Consider the following 21,029-nt stretch of genomic DNA (forward strand, 5'->3'; position numbering starts at 1 on the left):
CTTCAGCTGATTATGCAATATTACATTTCAACCTTAAAAACTTTGGTGTGTGACTGATGAGCAACCATAATCAAGCTCCTCTTAATATGTGAGGCTGTACTAATGCTAAATATAGGGGGAGAATCACTTTGGCTAGTTGTGCTGTGTTTAATGCACCCCAAAATGCAGTTTGACCTCCTGATTGTCCACTACTGTCATACTGTTGACTCATGATAAGCCTGTTGTCCCCAGCACTCTCAGATCACTTCCTGGTAAGCTGTTTTTCAGTGTCTTGTCTCTGTACTTGTCTGGAATTGCTCTATCCCAGGTGCAGCACCCTACATTTATTCTTGTTGATCTGGTTATTGCTCAGTGCTCCACTGTATCCAGACTCTTCTGCAGGGCCTCTTATCTCTCCAGAGAGTCAGCAGCACCTTCCAGTTCAGTATCATCAGCAAACTAGCTGTGGATGTGCTTCACTCCTGCCTCCCAGTCACTGATAAAAAACGCTGAACAGAACTGGCCCAAGAATTGAGCGCTGGGGAACTCTGCTAGTGAAGCAGCTGCCAGCCAGATGTAGCCCTTTCACTGCAACAAACCATTGAGCTTTGCATTTAACACACAATATAGCATGGATTTGTTCATCTCACAGCAGGGCAACTTGTCCATGCTGGAAGGTACAGCATCAAAGGCAATATTATAATCCACAAAGAGACCATCCACCATCTTCCCTTTACCTACCAAGTGGCTGACCTTATCATAAGTGGTCAAATTACTAAGGCAGGACTTTCCTTTGATGAACCATGTCCACTATGCCTAATAATATATTTTTCATTCTGGTCTACAAATCCTATGTCATTATTGTAAGCTCTACTTTAGCTCTGTAAGCTAAGGAGCAACTGTTAGAGCAACTTTCTCTTAATAATCCCATAACCATTATAACAAAAATGGTAATATTAAAGTAATTTGGAATTTAAATGAGCTCACATTGTCCAAAAGTCATTTTTTACAGCTAGACGTTTCCCTTTTTTTCTCAACGCACCTAGAAAACAAAGTTGATGTTATTTGATTATCTGTAAATGTAGCCATTCTGCATAAAATCAAAGCTTATTTAGAATTACTTGAAAACATGCTGTAGTTGTTTAAGGTTATAATAATTAGTGAAGCTTTTAACTTTGGTGTTAATTAACACTGTTAATGATTAAATCACTCTAGTAGAAAAGTAGAAGAGAATAGTTATGATTCTGCCACTGAAAGGGAGATATGTGATCCTTGCTGTATTTGACATTTAGTGGACCTCATTGCTATATACTGGACTTGATTTACACTAGTGGAGCACTGAAGCATTACTTGAAATGAAATGTTTTATGTTATGTTTTAGGTCACTTCCATTGTGTCATACCATCATAAATGGGCCTTCATAAAACAGTCCAAGCAAGCTATATTTCAGAAGCCCAAATGTCGTCATCTCTTACTGGAAAGAAAGTCACTGTTGTGGTTTCTGTCAGAAAGACTTCTCTGCAGAATTGGGCTGAAGGTATTATTGGATCTCATGGAACAAAAAAAAAAACATAGCTCTACTGGCATTTTGATGATCTCACTGGGATGGAAGACAGAGTGTGCCAGTAGTATACATATTCAGTCTAGAGCAATTCCAATAATTACAGTTTTTGCTCTTATTTTTAACCAATGTAAGTTGAATGTACTGTGAACTTATTCTGATAAAAAAACAAGATTCTTTGTTAGAAAGCTGGAACAAGACTTTTTTTTAACCTTGTTAAAAACCTTGTGAATCACAATGGCTTTTTAAACAATCTTTAATGGAGTTCTATAGCTGGCCTTATATATAGTTTACTTTCAAAACACATGCAACATCAAAGTAATTGAATGGAACTTCATGGGGAACACTCTTCCCCTTTAATTTAAGAAAGCATTGTATTGTGTCTCTCTTTGACTGGAAGCACAATGACTACAGATGAGGATGTCTAAAGTCTATAGCTGTCATAAAAGAAAAGACTCTTCCTAATCTCACTTTTCTTGCTGCCTCAGAATCACGAGTTCTCCATTTTCTCCTTTTCCAGATAACATGTTATTCTAAATTATTTCAACTGAAATTGAATTATATTTCTTAGATTCCTTCTTGGTATTGCCCTAAATTTTAATCACCTGTAAGAAAAGTAGCTTCTATATGATGATAGAGACAATGCCATTTCATTTTTTCAAGTTTTGTTTAGTTTTGTTCAACATCTTCATCAATGATTTAGATGAATGTATAGAATGCATTGTCAGCAAGTGATGATAATACAAACCTGAGAGGGGTGGCTGATACACCAGAAGACTATGCTGCCATTCAGCGAGACCTGGACAGGCTGGAGAGTTTAGTAGAGAGGAGCCTGATGAGGTTCAACAAAGGCAAGTGTAGAGTCCTGCACCTGGGGGGCAATAACCACATGCAGCAGCACAGGTTACGTGCTGACCTGTTAGAAACAAGCTCTGCAGATAAGGACATAGGCATGCTGGTGGACAGCAGGTTGACCATGAACCAGTAATGTGCCCTTGGGTCCAAGAAGGCCAGTGGTATTCTGGGGTGCATTAGAAAGGAGCATGCATGACCAACGGGTCAAGGGAGGTTCTCCTTCCCCTCTACTCTGCCCTGAGTGAGACCACATCTGGAGTACTCTGTCTAGCTGTGGACTCCCCAGTTCAATAAAGACAAGAAACTTTGAGAGACAGTATAGTGGAGGGCCACAAAGATGATTAGAGTCTGGGAGCATATGTCTCATGATAAAAGGCCCTGGGACTGCTCAGCCTGGAGAAGAGGAAACCAAGGGGAATCTTATCCATGCTTATAAATATCATAGAATCATAGATTCATACAATGGCTTGGTTTGGAAGGGGACCTTGAGAAACAGCAAGCTCCTACACTCTGACATGGGTGATTGCCTCCCACTAGATCTGCCCAGGGTCCCATCCAACCTGGCCTTGAATGCCTCCAGGGATGGGGTATCCACAGCTTCTCTGGGTAATCTGTTCCAGTACCTCACTACCCTCTGAGTAAAGAACTTCTTTCTAACATCTAACCTATTTTTTTTAATTTTTCTAGTTTAAAGCTGTTCCCCCTTGTCCTATCACTATTAGACCATGTAATAGTCACTCTTTTTCCTGTTTATAAGCTCCCTTCAAGTAGTGGAAGGCTGCAGTGAGTTCTCCCAGGAGCCTTCTCTTCCCCAAGATCAATTCCCTCAGCCTTTCTTCATGGGAGAAGGGCTACATTTCCTTGATTAAATATCTAATGGATGGGAATCAAATGGATTGGCCAAGCTTTTTACAGTGGTGCCCAGAAATAGAAAAGGGGCAATAGACACAAACTAGATTATAGGAAGTTCCACATGAGGTAAAAGATTCTTTACTTTGAGGACTACAAAGCACTGAAACTGGTTGCCCAGAGAAGTTGAGGAGTCTCCTCTCGAGATATTCAGAACCTACCTGGACACTTCTCTGTGTAAAATACTGTAGGGAACTTGCTTTAGCAGGGTTTGGATTCAGTGATCTCCAAAGGTCACTTCCAACCCCTATAATTCTGTGATTCAGTGATTCTAACATTGCTGCCTGCTATCAGATTCTAAGTGACAGTAATAAAAAAAGCCAGATTTAAGTGCAGGGCATTCAGTGCAAATTACTTTGTACCACTGTCTCTTTCTGTTCATATGAGGAATTTCCTAGGTGCCAGCACTAATTTCCTGATCCTATTTGTTTCCCCTTCTCAGAGGTGAAGGAATTTTCTGGGATGATGGCCTGCATAGGCTTCACGTGCTCCCATGTGTATCTGATGTCTCTGAACCAAACCCAGAACTCTTGATACTGTTAGCTAAAAATGAGGTGGAGAATAGGGCAATGTAATGTGTCAAATTCCTTCTTCTTCAGTCTTTGTTGAGAAATGGCCTAAAACTAAAATGGCAACTTCAGCTACACAAACCCCTCAAGAATCTCAAAGAAGATTTAACTTTCAACTTCTCTCTGATCTCCCCTGTGCTTTCATTTAGCTACAAGGGTCAAAAAATAAATCTCAAATAGCCTTCAAGACTCCCCACTTGGTGGAGAAAACTATAATAAATACATTTAATTTTACTTCCTCTTTCTGAAAGAAGAGAGTGATAACAAATTTTTCTAGTGTCTGCAGAGAAGCTGCTAAAAAACACCCACCAAACCAAAACAAAAATACTTTAGCTATTAGCATATGGTATTTATAAAACACTTAAAGTCCAGATATCCAGGCACTGAGGTGGATTATTAGACAGATGCTGCTTAAAAATCTCTTGAATGGCGCTAATGCCTCATTGAAAGAACTGCTCTAATGCTAAGTCTTCTAAGCTGCTTCAGGAATCTTACTACCTAACTTTTCAGTTTCTGGAGGATTCTTAAAATGTATTCAAAGCATCAATTCTAAATGCTAAACAGATTTTTATTTTAGATGAGTTCTTCTCCCTTTAGAGCCTTTCTCATATTGGTTTTCTTTAAATTTCTTGTAATTAGATTAAATCATACCCCCCTTACTGAAAACTCCTCTTAATGCAAAAGGAAAGCCTTCTGAATGCTCAGGCTGTGTGAAGCAAAACTGCATAAAAACTGCGAACATAGTTGGCTGTGCCATGTAAAATAATTCCTTTCTAATTCTGTTTAAGCTGTTCTCTTACTTGAACAGACTTGTTCCGCTCCCTGCTCCAGCACAGGGAATAAAATCACTACAAAAGCGAAGTCGCACTCACTTCCAGGAAGAGCCCTTTCTGAAGACTGCATATCCCTTCTATATCCTGTCTGCTTCAGAGATGTTTCCTACCTACAGAGATCTCTCTCTCTTCTGTAAAATATAAACTCTGGATCACCACATTTAACTCCAAAACCGTCATTGCACCAAATTATTTTTGTCTTTGTTTAATTAAAGGGAAATTTCTTCTTCTATTTATCCTAAAATCTGACTGGAGGAAAACCATAAGAACACTGGTGTGGTCTTTAGCATATGCTGCAGTTGTCTGTGATTTTTTACATACAATCACTTCGTCCTTGTGCTTTCTGTCTGTGAGCATTCCAGGATCTCATTCTATCTTAATAATTAAGGAAAAAAAGAAAAGTATGTTAGTTATTACTAGTCTTTGTCTTTCTCTGTTGTTATGCAGTTGATGCCTACTGCTGTAGTCAGACTGCATCTGAAAGTACCCAACTGTAGCAGAAATGCTAAGTCACGGCTTGAACCAGTGATTGAGCACCTGGTGGGAAGGCAAGACCAAACTAGGGGAGCTCAGGTGCATGTAATGTATCTGAGTGACCAGAAGTAGTGGAGCCAGGATCCACCCCTTCCAGACCTCATTTAAAGGCTGGTAGTGGAAGTGAGCATATCTCCTTGGTGATTCCTGCAGATTTGTGGTCCTCTAAGAGTGAGTAGCTTTTTTCCTCTCTTTGTTTTGGTGTCTGTGGCTGCTGAATTTGTGCATTTTCTCATTTGCTGTGGCTTAGGGCTTTGCTACCCTGCTATCAGTGTTGTGCTTTTCTTTGTATTATAGTGTTACACCAATGCAGAAAGGACAGACTGTATTTTTCTTAGTTGTCTGTTAGGATTATTTTTTTCATCAAGGATAAATAAGGCTTTTGTCATACTACTACATGTACATCTTTTATGTGATGTGTACAGTTGCTTGATTCCTGTGTTGACTAAAATATTCAACTTTATTGAGTAAACAGATAGTGCCTCCCTTATGTACTTGCACAGTAGCATACTGTAACAGATCTCTTGGTCTTGGTGTTAGGTACAATCTAACTTCAAGAGTATAGGTAGTCCTGCCAAAGTCACCTATTATACAGAACAGCAATAATTGTTAGGTGTAGCGATGCCGAGTGTTTCTGTAAGTTATATTTTACTCACTTTGCAGAATACAGGTCAACACTGTTTAAATACTGATACAGTTTAGGGAATGATTGTATGAATTTGCTAGAAGATATTGCTCTCAAAATTGTTTTCTTTAAATGAAGCACCATTCTACTACTCTTTGACTACAATCACCCCCCATTTTAGTCCATAAGTAGAGAATCAAAATAGTTTAACTACTTCATTTCAAAGCCAGTTAATTCCTGAATTTAAGCAAGTGACTCAATGTCATCTTAAGAGTTCTTTACATGTTGCCCACCAGTCTAGTTCAAGTTCTGCTACCAGTTTATTACTATATAGCATCCCCCCAGCAGTTCTTACAAGCTTTGTGTACATAGTTCCCCAGAAATGTGGCAAGCTCAAGTTTTTACACTTTTGCTGCAAAACCATAAGCAGGAAAAGCTCCTGAAATACAGTGTGAAACCTGTACTGTAGTAAGAAGCATAGTACTTACCCCTATTCCTTTCTGTAATATAATGTTGGACATGCATGGATAACAAGGATAAACTTGTTAGTATCTAGAACAGAATTTGTATTGCATCATATGTTTTTCGAGAGCTGTGTTATTTCCCAACATGAGCTGCACACTCCAAAATTGCTTCTTACACTTTTGAAATATCTGGTTGTGAACAACTTTGACTACAGTGCTTAGCATATTTCTTTTACAATCTGGAGCATCTCTCCCTTATTTTTATGGCTTATAATCTCTTGATCGTGGTGGCTGAATTGCTTTCCTCACTTGTAAATAAGGCATAAGGAATGGAGTATAATACATTTAAGGGCAGGGAGAGTTCAGCTTATAAGTCAGTGTTTGTAAAAATGCTTTGATGTTAAGCAGGAATATTACTGCAAGTGATGTATTTCACATGGCTTGTTTACAGAGCAGTATGCTTTCTGCACAACCATACTGGAGTCCACATTCACTTTGTATCATCAGTACACTGCCTAAAAAGTGATTTAAAAGATTTGTAGCCTTTATGTTTGCCAGTTGTCTCTTATCCTCAGTAGAAAGATTTCCTTCTTGGGTCATTGCTTCTGTGTAATTGCTATGTGAAAGCATTTAAAATCCTTTATCTTCTAACTTAGGAAAATATTTGAAGGAATTAAAGCATTCGAATGACAGTTGGTGAATCAATAGCAGAGATGTGAAGCTGTGATGTAGAGGAGGTGGAGTTCCTTTGATTTTTCTCCTTACTCTTTTATTACCTTGTGGCATATCCTTGAGTATACAAGCAGCAAAAAAGTTCTGTGCATAAGGAGAGTACATAACGAGAGAGCATCATAAATGCCTTCTACTTGGACATGCGTTTTTCAGTCTAAACTTGTAGTAAATCAGGATTGTGGCACACAAGTAGATCAAGGAATAATCCCTGTATGTTTTTACTGAAGGTAAAAATCTGTGCATGGAAAAAAATTATTTTCTAACTTTAGAGAAAATACTGAATTGGCCATGGAAACTGAAAAATGCTTCCTATTTCCTAGGGACGTTGGCCAGGAAGAGCATAAAATCAAGATTATGTAGGGAAATCTCTTACTAGCAAGGCAATACAGGCACCTTCAAACATCTGTGCTCTCCAGCTGGCAGTGTTAGAAGTATCTATTGCCAAATGGAGTGCAGCTTGTTTAAAAAAAAAAAAAAAAAAATTGTAGTAGCTGTTATCTAACTCATTTGTGGAGTAATGAACTTTCACAGAAGTACTAAGTAGAAAGGCAATAGTGAATATCCAGATATAATACTGCCCTCCCTAGAATGCATTGTTGCTACATTTTAATTTTGTATGACTCATTGAAGTTGATGAAGTATTCTGATACCTCTCATTCTGACTGAGTCTAACATTTTTTCCAGAACAAAATTAGAAGTTTATTGCAGGGTAGCTCATAATGCTTCCTTGCTATTGAGAGCAAGGCAAAGAATTTGTTCAGCTGGAAAGAAACTTCTTAGCACAATGCAGTTAAGATTTTTCTCTGATTTCCACTGCAGCACCCTTTTTCCTCCACTGCTTTAATGCATGTGTGCAGAAAAACATCATTCACAACAGTTCATTAAGTTTTGATTTTTTTTCCATCCTTTATTTTTCAATTTGGATTAATACCCCACTTCTAGGAAGTTGGATTTTGCTCATTAAAGATTTTTGCTGTGAAATTTGACTTTTTCCAATTAACTTCTTTTACCTTATTGGGAGGTTCAGCGTGGAATAGTGTTGTGCTCAAAGAAGGGGGGGCGTGGGGGGAGAATGAAACAGCAAATCCTGTAGTTAATTCATTAAAGCATTGAATATTATATTGTAGATAACTTAGATAGGAATTTAAAAGGCTTGTTAATAATGGATAACCAAGACCTGTACTACTTGTGTCCAATACGGAAAGTACAAGTAAGAAAATATCAGTAAGGAATTATGTTGACACTGTAAAATTTTACCAGTTGCAAAATGACTTTTTTTTTTAATCTTTTATGCTCTTAACACTCTTTTGGAATTGTTTCTGCTTTTGCCATCCTGAATGGCTGTGTAGAAAGTTCTAACTTGAGGATATTTGCAATACTTAATTGGAAAAAGCAGTAGCAGCTTCATGTTTCTTCCATACTCTTCACAGAATCACAGAACTGTAGGGGTTGGAAGGGACCTCCAGAGATCATCGTGTCCAACCCCCCTGCCAAAGCAGGTTCCCTACAGCAGGTCGCACAGGTAGGCATCCAGGCAGGTCTTGAACATCTCCAGAGAAGGAGACTCCACCACCTCCCTGGGCAGCCTGTTCCAGTGCTCCGTCACCTCACTGTAAAGAAGTTCTTGCGCACATTTGTGCAGAACTTCCTATGCTGCAGTTTCTGGCTGTTTCCCCTTGTCCTGTCTCCACGCACTGCTGAAAACAGTCTGGCCTCGCCATTCTGCCCCCCACACCTTAGATATTTATAGACCTGGATCAGGTCCCCTCTCAGTCTCCTTTTCTCAAGGCTGAACAGACCCAGATCACTCAGCCTTTCCTCATAGCAGAGATGCTCCAGGCCCTTCACCATCTTCGTACTCTTCATACTCTCGCTTTACTATTAAATACTACTCTTTAAATAAGCATTTCAATGTAATATGAGAAATTCTGGAAAACATTTTTATTTCTCAAGAAGTAGAAGAACCTACTATGTTAAGTAAAGCTTTTTTTTTTTTTTTTTAAACTATGGACCATTTCTACTGAATGGATGAGTGCAATGTACTTCTTGGGTATGAAGAACTCAGGAGGGTTCAAGGAAATCAGTTGTCTCTCCTTCTGGATACTACTTCCAGCTCTATGTAGGGAATAAAACAAAAATGATAATTGGATATCTCAGGACTTCCAGATAGAAGAGCAGTTCTACAGCTTTCTCAGTGGAGGGGCAGATTGAGCTTTGGTGGGATGGAAATGGGAAGGGAGTTCTAGCAAATAATAATGTGATTTTTATTAATCCAGAAACAAGCTTTAAACTGCATCTTCCAGAAACCTAGTGAGAAATGTTTAGAATAGAAAAAAAAAAAATGCTGGGGGAAGAATAAAGGGAAATGTTCATTAATGTCTCTGCCTCGTAGCTTACAGCTTATACATTTTGCTAAACTAATAGAGTCCATCTGCTGAAGAAGCTTGAATTGATTTCTCAGGGCAGAGTACTGATCTTGTAACACCACAGAATAACTCAGTGAGGAGACCTTGAAATCTCTGGTCCTAACTTCTGCTCAAAACAAGGTCGCCTCTGAGGCCAGAATTATCTGGGGGCTTTATCCAGTCAGATCCTAAAAGCCTCCACAAGAAAGAAGACTCCACAATCTACATTCTGCATGAATAATATTTACTGGGACAGAGAGTGAATGCTGAGTGACTCTAATTTGTTCTAATGCTGGATAATACCGGCACTTGCTGTACAAAGCAAAAGAGGTTTGGCAAGAAGACCTAAGATAGAGTATTAGTCTGCAGGAGAAAGATGTACACTCACATCCTAGTCCTAAATGAGTAAGAGTAAATACAAGTACCAGGCAGAAGTGTGCTTCCTACAGCGTTTCCACTGAGTGTAAGCAACTGCTACCGCTTCTTTGGTTCTTGAAAGTGCTCACAGGCGTCTGTCTAAATGTGCCACTGTGCTGCATGAAAACACTTCTGCTGCTGCCCTGGAAAAATATAAGACTTCAGTGCTGCAGCAAAATGAATCTCAGACAAATTAATTGTATCTGGCAGGTAGGAAATTGCAAATAAACCGTAGTAGGCGGGAGAAATGAACGTAAAGCCTTTTGCAAGGCAAGTTGCCTCCAGGAGATCTGACTGCTGAGGGCAGGAGGAGGCACAGCAGTGCTGGCAAGCAGCTGAGCAGCAGTCAGGCTCACTGGCTTTGTGCAGTAACTCCAAGATGATGCCTTTATGCCTGTCTCATGCTCCTCACACTGAAGTCCCATTCTCTGAAGTCACCTACAGCCTTGAGCCCAGCTGCCGGTCTTGATTTGCCACTGTTATCTTCCTACTGCTAAAATACCTGCACACTCAGAGTTGTTACATGCTTGCAGAGGATGTTGCTCTGGTGCTTTAGAATGTGATTTACTGATCAAGCAAGTGAGGGTCAACAATACAAATGAAGCAATCCCAAAAGGAAGATAGAGAAGAATGTAATGTATGAGCATGATCGCACAGCTGAGATATCAGAGGTGGTTCACTTGATTTGATTCCTGCTTTTTTGTTTTCTAGTAGGTTTCTGTGACAAGCAAACACTTCCAGAACCATTTCATCTCTTGCTGCTGCCCTCCATGACACCTAAAAAGCTAGAGAGATGTCCTATTGGCATTACTGTTTGAATTTACTAGTCAATAATAAAACTGAACTTTAAAAAAAACTCCTTTGTGATAACTCATTGTTCTCTGTTCACAACTGACAGCCACTGTGATCTTTGTGTATAGTTATGCTCAATTGGATGATTTGCCTCTAGTTTCACATACCTCTCTGCTTTTGGAAATCATGTGATAATAGTTCGAATCCCACTTGCTTTTAATGGCTTACTGATCTGATACACAGATCATAAAATAGGTCAGTCATCAAAGATCAGGAGTTTAAAGCCTCAAATTGATTTTATTTATTTATTTATTTTTGCTTCTGATGTAGGTTCAATCCACAAGGTTTGCTTATTCTCTTGTTCTAGAGCCTGAACAAAGTAACAAACATTTTCCTCCTGCAAGCATAGGTACTGGTGGTATTTTAGAACATTTCTTTGGCTTGTATGGTCTTTGAGCATGAGGCTGCACTGTGTGGGAATATCAACACTGTTCTACAGCCCTTGGATCTGTGTTTAGTGGGTTCTGTAGCAAAACTGAGAGCCATGGTAACTGCACATGTGAAATCTCAGGCTGTTATCAGTTGATGCCCATGTAATTGCTCTGAATCATCCCTCCAGTAATGCTCTGTGCTGACCTTGAGGTGTTCCTGCCAGAAAACACTGTGCTTGGCTCTGGTGAGTGCCCTGCAGATGCGTTGCCTTGTCAGAGGATCACTGAATTGTAGGGGTTTGAATGTCCCAGGATATCCTGCTTCTCTAGTTCTTCACAAGTGATGGGAAGGGGGTCTCAGCTCTGTTTTGCATAGTCTGTGTTCCCTATTCAAAGTCACGTATAATCCATCAGTGGACAGATTCTTCTGTGTACGCAGGAAAAAATAGGGGTGGAGGAGAAGGAAGTTGTAATGGCATTAGCTAGGCTCTGCAAGACCAATGGACTTACTAAATACTTTGGTATCATGAGATTATTACGAGTGACTTAATGTGTTGTCTTTGCCTCTGTTTTACCCTTGTTTGATAGCTGCTACAAATCATTACAAGATGATTTATGGCCATCTCCCAGAAAAGTTCAGCTGGAGCTTGCAATAAAATAACATGGACAATGGCAGATGAAGCAGAATGAATGGTTTGGTTATTCATAAGGCATGTGACCCCTAAAGACAGCAGTAAAAAGCAATAAAGATAGACTCTAAACTGGTGTGAGGCTTCAGGCAAAGCGATTTCTGGGTTCAGCAACAAACAGAACGTTCTAGTTTATAAGCTTTTGAATGCATTTTGGCATCATCCTGCAGAGACCTTTTCTCTGCTGTTGAGACCAGTGCATAAAGTCGTGTTACTTTTAGAAACTGTAATATGTGAATGACTCTTCCACTGTCTATCAGTCCACCTGTGCCACAGTTAACTGAAGGGAAAGGACCCAGTATCACTCACATTTTGTTTGAAGCCTGCTGCTCTTTCCTTGGATCTCCTTGGCATACCAGCTTCCATTGGTGCCCCTTTATGGAGAGGTGTTTGGAAGAAATACATCTTGTACAGCTAAGCTGGAGCTAGTTCTTTGTCTTGTTTTCAGTTTCTGAGCTGGATGCTTTACTATCTACAAAGAAGTGGAAAAAAGATATTTTGTGTAATATTTCTTGAGAAATAAGACTAATTAATTGCAATGCCTTCACTTGCACATGGAGAAAACTGATATTTCAAACAAACCTGAATAGAAAAAAAAGTAGCACATGGCTTATGCATTTCTATACTAACGTTCATCTCAAACATATGGGTGTTACTTGTGTACTGTATTGCATTCATTTGTTGTTTGTTTGGAAGAACGTCTGCATTTCACTTGGTAGGTTGAAAGCAGTACTATTTTTGTACAGTGTTTTGTGAAGTGCTGTACAAATGCCAGAGAAAGATGTCCTAGTTTTAAGGAATCCTTGTAACTTCAAGAGAACTAAATAATAATCTTTATGCCAAGTCATTGTAGTAGCCTCCATTTATCAGCAAGTCTCTGAGAGATGCCATGTGCTCACACACAAGATTGAAGCTACCTCGAGCCCCGGAATTTTTGTCTCTGTTTTTGGTTTATGCAGGTCCATGTCTGATGTGTTTTTTTAGGGGGGGAAAGCTAGAAAATGTGAATTGAATGTAACTAATTCAGATTATTACTTGAGGCATCTAAGATAGTATTTCCCAGGGAGTGTGAACTTCTTATTCATCTATGAAATGTAGCAGATAAAAACTGACAAAACTGCCAGAAATAAACACTCATTGTTCTAAGATGCAGTGAATGGAAATTACTTCAGCTTTAAACTTATAAGCCAAATAAACATAAATAATTTTATAGGTATTTACTGATAAGGGGTAGAGCTCTGTGGATTCACCTTGTTTTCCATATGAAAGCAAATACAGGCATCCATGCCAGAAACCACAATCCAAAACTTTACCTGGTCTTTGTCTGTAGCTGTGTTTAAAATGAGGTAAATGAAGCAGGGAAGATAGCAATCATCAGACAAATTGGTGTCCCACCTTGCTGCTGTTTATGAGAATTCTTTTTTTTTTTGGTGGGTTTTTTTTTTTCAGCAGGGAAGGGGTAAAGGAAATGAGATCTGGGTACACTTCCACTCTTTCCAAGGAGGAATTCAAAAGACTTATTTGAACAGGATCTAAACATCTGCATATTTACGGGTAGCATCTTAATCCTTATTAGAACTGCCCCTGTAACTTAGAGAATCTGGTCTCCTTCCTTTTCCCAACAAAACTCTGCTAAATGGTCCTACCTTATCTGTAATGAATAGCCAACTGTCCAGCTTTCCTGTAAGTATCTTTTTCTGTATCAAAATCTCATTGGTTTTTGCCAAAGTAGGAAATTACAGCACAAGTCAGAAATCAGCCTCTTGTTTATGGTTTCAAAGTGAGAATGAGTTTGAGGTCTGTTATGCTGGTGTAAGTCAAATACAAGTAATGAAGTTTGATTCCCTATGTATTGCTGTGAACCTTGGATTCCAACTCTGTTCCATCATACTGGTAATTATAGAAAAATTGATTTTCCTTAGAGCTTACATTAATATTGGACGTATTTTCATGATAGTAATTTTTCCTTCTACCTAATGCTACATGTAAAACCAATGTTTTATTTAAGGAAATAGAAGAAAAAGAAAACCAACAACTTGTTTTCCCTGTAACTGTGAATTTGTTCATGAAATATCTCTGGGATCTTGTAACTGAACAAAGGAATTGTATGTGCTGAGGTCATTTCACTGGGAAAGTATGTTGATTAGTTTTCTATAAAACGACTTGAACTCATAAATGAGACCAGTCAGTATAAAGAAATACTATTTACTACTTATCTCTGTTCATAAGCACTTTAACTGTACTAATGCAACACACAAAATGCAATATTCATTTGATTCAATGCAGTTGTGTACATTATATTTAATATAGCAGTTGTCATTTTAATTAAAATATTGAGAACTCCATTTAATACTAGTTGAGTAAAATAGAGAAAAGTGTTGTCTGTACTCATAAATCATCCCAGTGTTTTATTTACTCAAAAGAGCAAAATAGGCACTCAGAGCACTGAAGAAGCCACTACAATGCTCACACTAATAACTTTGAGTATACCAACTGATAGTCAACTGTAAATGGTTTTGGCTTTGCAGAAAGACTGTTTTGGAAACTTAAAAATCCTCTCCTACTATTTGAGCTCCTAAATGTAAAACAAACTGATACTTAGTGAAGAAATTTTCAAACCAGCCAATCTAAAACTAGGAGCATCACTTCCATTTGATCTCAAATAAATTGTTGAAATTTACAAGTTAGTAATGCACAACAGTGTGAGAGAGAATTCCATGGCATTTGTTAATGTTTCAGTACTGCTTGTAAGAGAGCTTTTCTAGAATAACCAAAGATTTCTGCTTTAATGCAATACTTAACCTATTTAATGAGCTATTATCCAACATAAAAATAGCAGTTGATCTGCTAACTACTGCAAAAAAATTACTAATTTCACTCAGCTCTGGGTGTTCTTTTGGTTAGTTGAAGCTATATACCTCTCTTCATCATTGGTGTACCTTATAGATTAAGAACTTACACATGCTGTAGAAAGAAAGTTTTGGTTCAGCAAATCTGTTCAGCTCACGCTTAAGTTCACCTCTCTGCTTTAGGGTCTTTGCTTTACATTTATGCACTTTTATGTTCATTCAGGGAACCTTTTCCATAAGAAGAGTCGAGGCATCAGAAGAGGGGCTCCTAGGCTTGGTGGGCAGCCCCAAGTTCCCTGCTGTTTGTTGGGCCTGTGAGGGGTGCATAAGGAAGTAGTGGAACATGCTTACTCTGTTTAGACTTTCCAGGAGGAGCTAAGAAATCCTTTCTGTGTTTAAAAGATAAATTGTAGTAAATGACACAAGACTCTGCCTACTGTGACCTGTTCCAGTGCTTTTGTAGAATTCTATAGCTGATAGCAATAAGGCAGAAAGCAGCAGAAACATCCAGAAACAACCAAATAGTGGAAAACTCAACGCAACAGATAATGCGTGCAATATGCATTGTACACAAAGTTAGACAACACTTGTGGTTCCTAATTTGCAATGCTTGAAGCACTTCAACTTTTAAAAGGCTTGCATGTATATCTCCTAAAATGCTTCTTGTTAGTGCTGGCAAAATGCTCTTCAGCAACTTCAGTGTGATCCTTTCACAAATGAGCACAAACTGATTTGACAGCCCATTTCAAAAGATCTCTGATTATCTGTAGAAGCTGATGTTACAGTTAGTCATGCCTACTTACTAACAATTGGTGTTGATAATGACTATATTGATCCCCTGAGTACCTGCTGAGGAAAAAGAAGCTTCAAGTGGAGTTGCAGAAGTCTTGCAGCATGGTGGCACCTCCTGGCTTAATGTACAGAAGAGGCCCAGCAGGACACATTCTGGGCGGCTCCACAGGAGCCATAGGCCCAACTTCGCCTAGAAGTTATGACTGAGCTTTTTTTGCGATGTTGTTTGCTCATACTATGAAGGCACCTGTGATTTGATGAGTAATTTAGCTGCATTTCACTTTGAGGAGCAGGTAGGTACTTGAGCTGGAAGTGGAGCATCACTTGAGGATGTGACGAATCTTCTCCAGACTCCCTTATGCACAGATGCTACTCTCAGAGAAGGACCTGGAGGTCTTGATAGATGAAAAGCTTAACATGAGCCAGCAGTGTGCCTTTGTAGCTCAGTAAGCAAATGGTAAGGAGGGATGGCCAGCAGGGACAAGGAGGTTATTGTCCCCCTACTACTCTGCTCTTGTGAGGCCCCACCTGGAGCTCTGTGTCCAGGTCTGGAGTCCCCTGTACAAGAGAGACAGAACTGTTGGAGAGGGTCCAGAAGAGGGCCATGAAGATGATCAGAGGGCTGGTTGTTTACTATGAGAGCAGTGAGGTGCTGGGACAGGGCTGCCCAGAGAGACTGCGGATGCCCCATCCCTGGAGGTGTTCAAGGACAGATTAAATAGGGCCCTGGACAACCTGGTCTAGTGTTAAATGGGGAGGTTGGTGGCCCTGCATGTGGCAGGGGGGTTGGAGACTCATGATCCTTGAGGTCCCTTCCAACCCTGGCAGTTCTGTGAGGATGCTGTATTTATCCATGCAGATAAATAGAGAAAGCATAGCTGTCGTGTTGTGATCCCTACCCCTATCTGAGGGTCAGGAAGCTTGATGCTCATCTCTTTCCATAGGAGGTGGTGGAATGTTGGGCAGTAGGATCTGCTGAGGGGAAAACCTCCCTGGTGCGTGCAGGGGTCTGCAAGTCTAGGCAATGCCAGCTACTGCCAAAGCAGTTCACTTCAGCAGTCTGGAGGATGAGAGGAAACTTATTAATAGTAAATATTTGTATCCTCTGTGACTGAAGAATGTAAGGTCCTCATCTTTAGGACAAGTGTAAAGTCTCCAGTGTAGTGCATTAGTACTTGTCCCAGCTGGGAATGCCCCCAGAATGTGAAGAGCACTGAGGTCCTTTAGATCACCTCAGTGTCTCTTTCAGCATATTGAAGTCTTCAGGAGGTTTCTGTACGTGGAATGTCTGCTTGGCTACCATACTGTTCTTAATTACTGGTGATTTGATCAGTGGAATAGCATCTCCTGACATGGAGCCAACCTAAGCTTTAATTATGCAGCCTTTTCTAAAAACACTGGGGAAAGAAAATGGCAAAAGGGGCTCTGTTTTTGCTGCCTGCCCTGATGGCCAATCCCATCTCTGTCCTGGTTCCCTTGCTGGTCACTTGAAAAAGGTTTTCCTCTGTTCAGAGGGAAGCATGTTGTGTTCTACACATAAGCAGCTAATGGATATTTGAGATCAAGAGCACAGCACAATAACTAACAGACAGTGTGCAGGAATGCACTCACTTAGTAACAAGATCAAAATGACCCAAAGTCAGGATTTTCTCGCCATAGACAGCAAGCCTGTAAAAATAAGTAAAAAGGTGGTACTGGGGTAAATACTCATCCTTCAGTCCTTTACTGATTGTCAAAATACTACAGCCAAGTAAATGGACACCTTTCCTATTGATTTGGTCCGGAATGGCACTGAACAGTAATGCTGAAAATGGTTTATAGTTTGTCCTATTTTGGTTAATGTATCTGTGTTGTTTTGTTGTTTTTTTTTTTTAGTACAGTAAATTCTACAGGATTTTGTATTACCTTTAAAGCAAGGTTGTAGATGCAAGACAACTGAAAATCTTATATTGCTGCTTAGTAAGGTTATTTAATCTGTATCATCAGAGTTAAAAGGAGTAATCCTGTGATTAAGTATTTGAGCAAGAGTGTTATAAGTATTTTAGAAAGCACCCTTAAAGTTATATAAGATAGTGGTCAGAAAGCGTTCTTGAAACTCAAAAACAATTGTTTTGAATTTTGAATTAAGCAGGGGAAAAAATATTTGTTTACCTTAATGTTTTCATTCTAAGAAGTGGGATGAATTGAAAGTATATTTTGAAAGTGGATTTGTATTTTTTAAATATAATACCTAAACAGCCATTTTTGTGGCAATAATTCAAAGATTAGAATGCATCTCAGTTCTTCAGTGCATTTTTTTCAAGTATTTGCAGTGATTTTATGTTCCACACTTAGAAGCATTGGCCATTGCAAGTAGAAGGGACACTGAATACTGATGCTGAATGGAATTTTAATACAGCATAGCTCTATAACAAACAACTAACTCTGTGATTTTTATTTTATTTTTATTTTTTAAAGCCTTGATAACCTATGCCTTTGTAGTATCTGTCCATTTGATGCAAAGCATTTCCTCATATCTATTGGAATGCAAAAGTCATGCATGTAATAACTATTTCAGTAGTGCTGTTATGCAACTCTCCTTGACTTTGCTGGAAGATTTATAAGCCTCATGGGAAGATTGTTGAGTTGAAACCTCAGCATTTGAGTTTGTGGACTCTGGATATATTCGTAGACGTCTTCAAAATAAAAACTAATATTCAAAGGTTAATTTGCTTTTTTGTGAGGGAAGAAAAAAATAAATGTTTTAAAGCAATAGATAACACTTCCCAGAAGAAAAGAATGAAATTTTTCCCACTTCACTGAAAGCAGAATAGGTCTATACAATGCAGTACTGAGGAACATGGTTGAGTAGGCAACATTGGTGGTAGGTGAACAACTGAACAAGTTGATCTTAGGGCACTTTTCCAACCTTCATGATTCTACGAAAAATCATGCAGAATTCAAATTAGCAGCTAAGACTCTATTCAAAGGAACTTCACAAACCAAACTGATAACTCCCTTGCTTTCTTTCAAAATGTCTGTGGTCCATATTCAATGAAATCCATATGCAATGAAAGGCAGTTGAAAGTCTGCTGAAACTTGTTTGATATGCATCAAATGAACTAAGATGGTGTAAACCTCGTATTTGTATAGAAATCCTCAAATCTCTTACTATGAATTTTCTGAATGAATTTGTATCTAGTTCCATTTGTACACACAAGAACACTGTGAAAGGACACTTGGAAAGCTATGTATTTCTAGCTGTCAATATTTCTGCCATATGCTAAGCTGACCTTTTGGATGATAATCTTTGTATAAGTGAAGTGAAAAGAGATTGATTTTGTTGCTTTATTCTAATTACACTATACTACATGCTTGGAAGGGTATTCAGGAATTGAAATGTCAACAACACAAACAACTTTCCATCTGCTCCCAATTTAATCTGAATGAGTTTGTGATTTTATAGGACGTTATTTCTGCCACTGGCAGTTGAAAGGTGGTAATCAGTTAATCAAAATGCATTGATTGCTCCAATTATTGCATCTTGAATATTTTTTTAAGAATCTTAGTCACCCACAGTTGAATTTTGGTATATTTTGCTTTTTATCATAGGCAAATCTATTGTTTACAGAAAAACCTTTTGACTTCATGAATAACTGAAAGTTAAGGTCAGACCCACCACAACATGCTGATGAGGCTGCACCAGGCCAGTTATGTAAACTGGCTGGAAACCAAGCTGTTTGAAACCAAAATCTGCTTGATTAGTGACTGTGCACAGTTCCAAAGACACTGAGTGTACTAGTGAATCAGTCTGAGTCTGTATTCCTCAGAGCTTCAGGATATTATATCTAAAACAAAGTCCTTTCCTGTGTGGGCTCCAAGCTTTATCTAAAGTTTTTCATTTCTCAAAAGAAGAAATCATGGTATTACTGCTAATAAAGCAGCATTAACACAGCTGGGGAGAGTAAGCAAGAATCTCTTTGCATTTTATCTTGGGCCATAATTTAAAATCAGCACTTGTTCATTATGTTTGTATGTGAGTCAAAGATAGCACTGCTTCATTTCCCCATAACCAGATTAGATGCAGAAATAAGGGGCTAGTGGTTTATTTAGAGCACACTTAGTGCTGAAGAAATGCAATGTGGAGATCTCTTTCTAGGAGATAAGTTCAAAATCAGAGAAGTTTGGCCTGAGTGCAGATGTGAGCCTGTAGGAAATTGGTTCTGAGTTTAAGATCTTAAAGATACTGACCTTAGTGAATAAATAGGACTATTTGCAAATTAATTAGTAAATGTTAATGTATTATTTCTGTGAATAAAAACTAAAGTTAAATAGTTGATTAGCAATCACTCTTCAGATATTGATATTAAAACATTATAGGAAAAAAGAGCACATAATCAAACTACTATGTATGTTATATGTCTAAATGCCTTCTTGCAGAGGTGTATTTAAAAAAAAAATATATATATATATATGCCTGAATAGTTCATTTCAGTGGTCTTTGAATAAAGCCTTCAGTGATGCTGGTATTTGGGTTAGGAATCTGATAGTTTAGTAATTTTATTTTTTTTTGAGATCTCCAGAGAAATGCTACATGGCAATAACAGGGTCTAGAAGGACATAAATTAAGCACAGTCTACCAAATCTAAACCTAGTTGATCATGCCTTGTCTGGAATGATAGTGGCCTTGTGTGAGAACCACAGTCATGAATTATGATAAGTGTGAAAATCCACATTGGAGACCAAGACTCTTCTCAAAGGAGAATATAAGACCTCTTTGCCTTTTCCAGTTTAGTGTGTTGCTGTAGAAGTCTCAAGCTGCAGAAGTCTCCCATATTGATCACATATGGGTGGTACTAGAACTTTAGTTGGAAAATACAAACCATCTTTTAATTTCTTTTCTAAGAGATGAAAGTATGTATCATCTTGGAGACACAACTAGTTATTTTATCTATCTTAAAAAAAAAAAACAAAAACTGTATTTTCTGCATCTAAGTGGAAACATGACTGTTTTCAGATAGTATGCTCTTGAGCTAGGAGGGCCCATCCTTCCTTATATTTGGTTGAAGCAAAGCTTCAACCTTTGGCAGGCTTTTGACATTTAGATATGAATTAGTAGTTCTCAGAAACATTTTTTTCCCTTCTGGGTATCTTGTGTTATTAAAACAGGTAGTAGGTTATTGATATAGATAAGGAAGTACTGGATAGAAAACAAGGCTGACATTTAAAGTTGTGTATTAAAACCAATCTTCAGGCTTTTTCCATATAAATGCAAAGTTGTCACAAGATTTACTGCTTACAAATACATGCTGCTGTCAATTAAAAGGAACAAGGTAGATTCCTTAGTCATCTGCAAAGGTAAATCTTTCCATCTGCTTAATCCCACAAACCTGGGGTCAAATATTGTCTGAACGAAGTTCACATTTGTAATGTAACCTTCTCTTTCCAAACCCAAGGGAAGCTGAGAATTTTAAGGTAAGCAGTGAAATCAGCAGAGGATCTGTGAAGTTTTTACTGAGACGCAGGGCAACTAATCTCAATCTCAAGATGAGAACACTCTAGAAACTGTTAACTGTGCTGTCTTTCATTCCTGCTTTTATTTAATATTGAAATT

The 21,029-nt window shown here is 38.6% G+C and overlaps 1 long non-coding RNA gene across 1 annotated transcript; it reads left to right on the top strand.

Moving 5' to 3' along the window:
• The first annotated feature begins 5,344 nt into the window (after positions 1-5,344).
• LOC128084546 (uncharacterized) lies at positions 5,345-10,845 on the top strand. The gene is made up of 2 exons (XR_008208580.1): positions 5,345-5,411; positions 9,523-10,845. It is a non-coding gene; the product is annotated as an uncharacterized LOC128084546 (long non-coding RNA).
• The last annotated feature ends 10,184 nt before the right edge of the window (positions 10,846-21,029 follow it).

The sequence above is a fragment of the Tympanuchus pallidicinctus genome, unplaced genomic scaffold (genome assembly GCF_026119805.1).
Source record: "Tympanuchus pallidicinctus isolate F22 unplaced genomic scaffold, pur_lepc_1.0 scaffold27, whole genome shotgun sequence".
Lineage (NCBI taxonomy): Eukaryota > Metazoa > Chordata > Aves > Galliformes > Phasianidae > Tympanuchus > Tympanuchus pallidicinctus.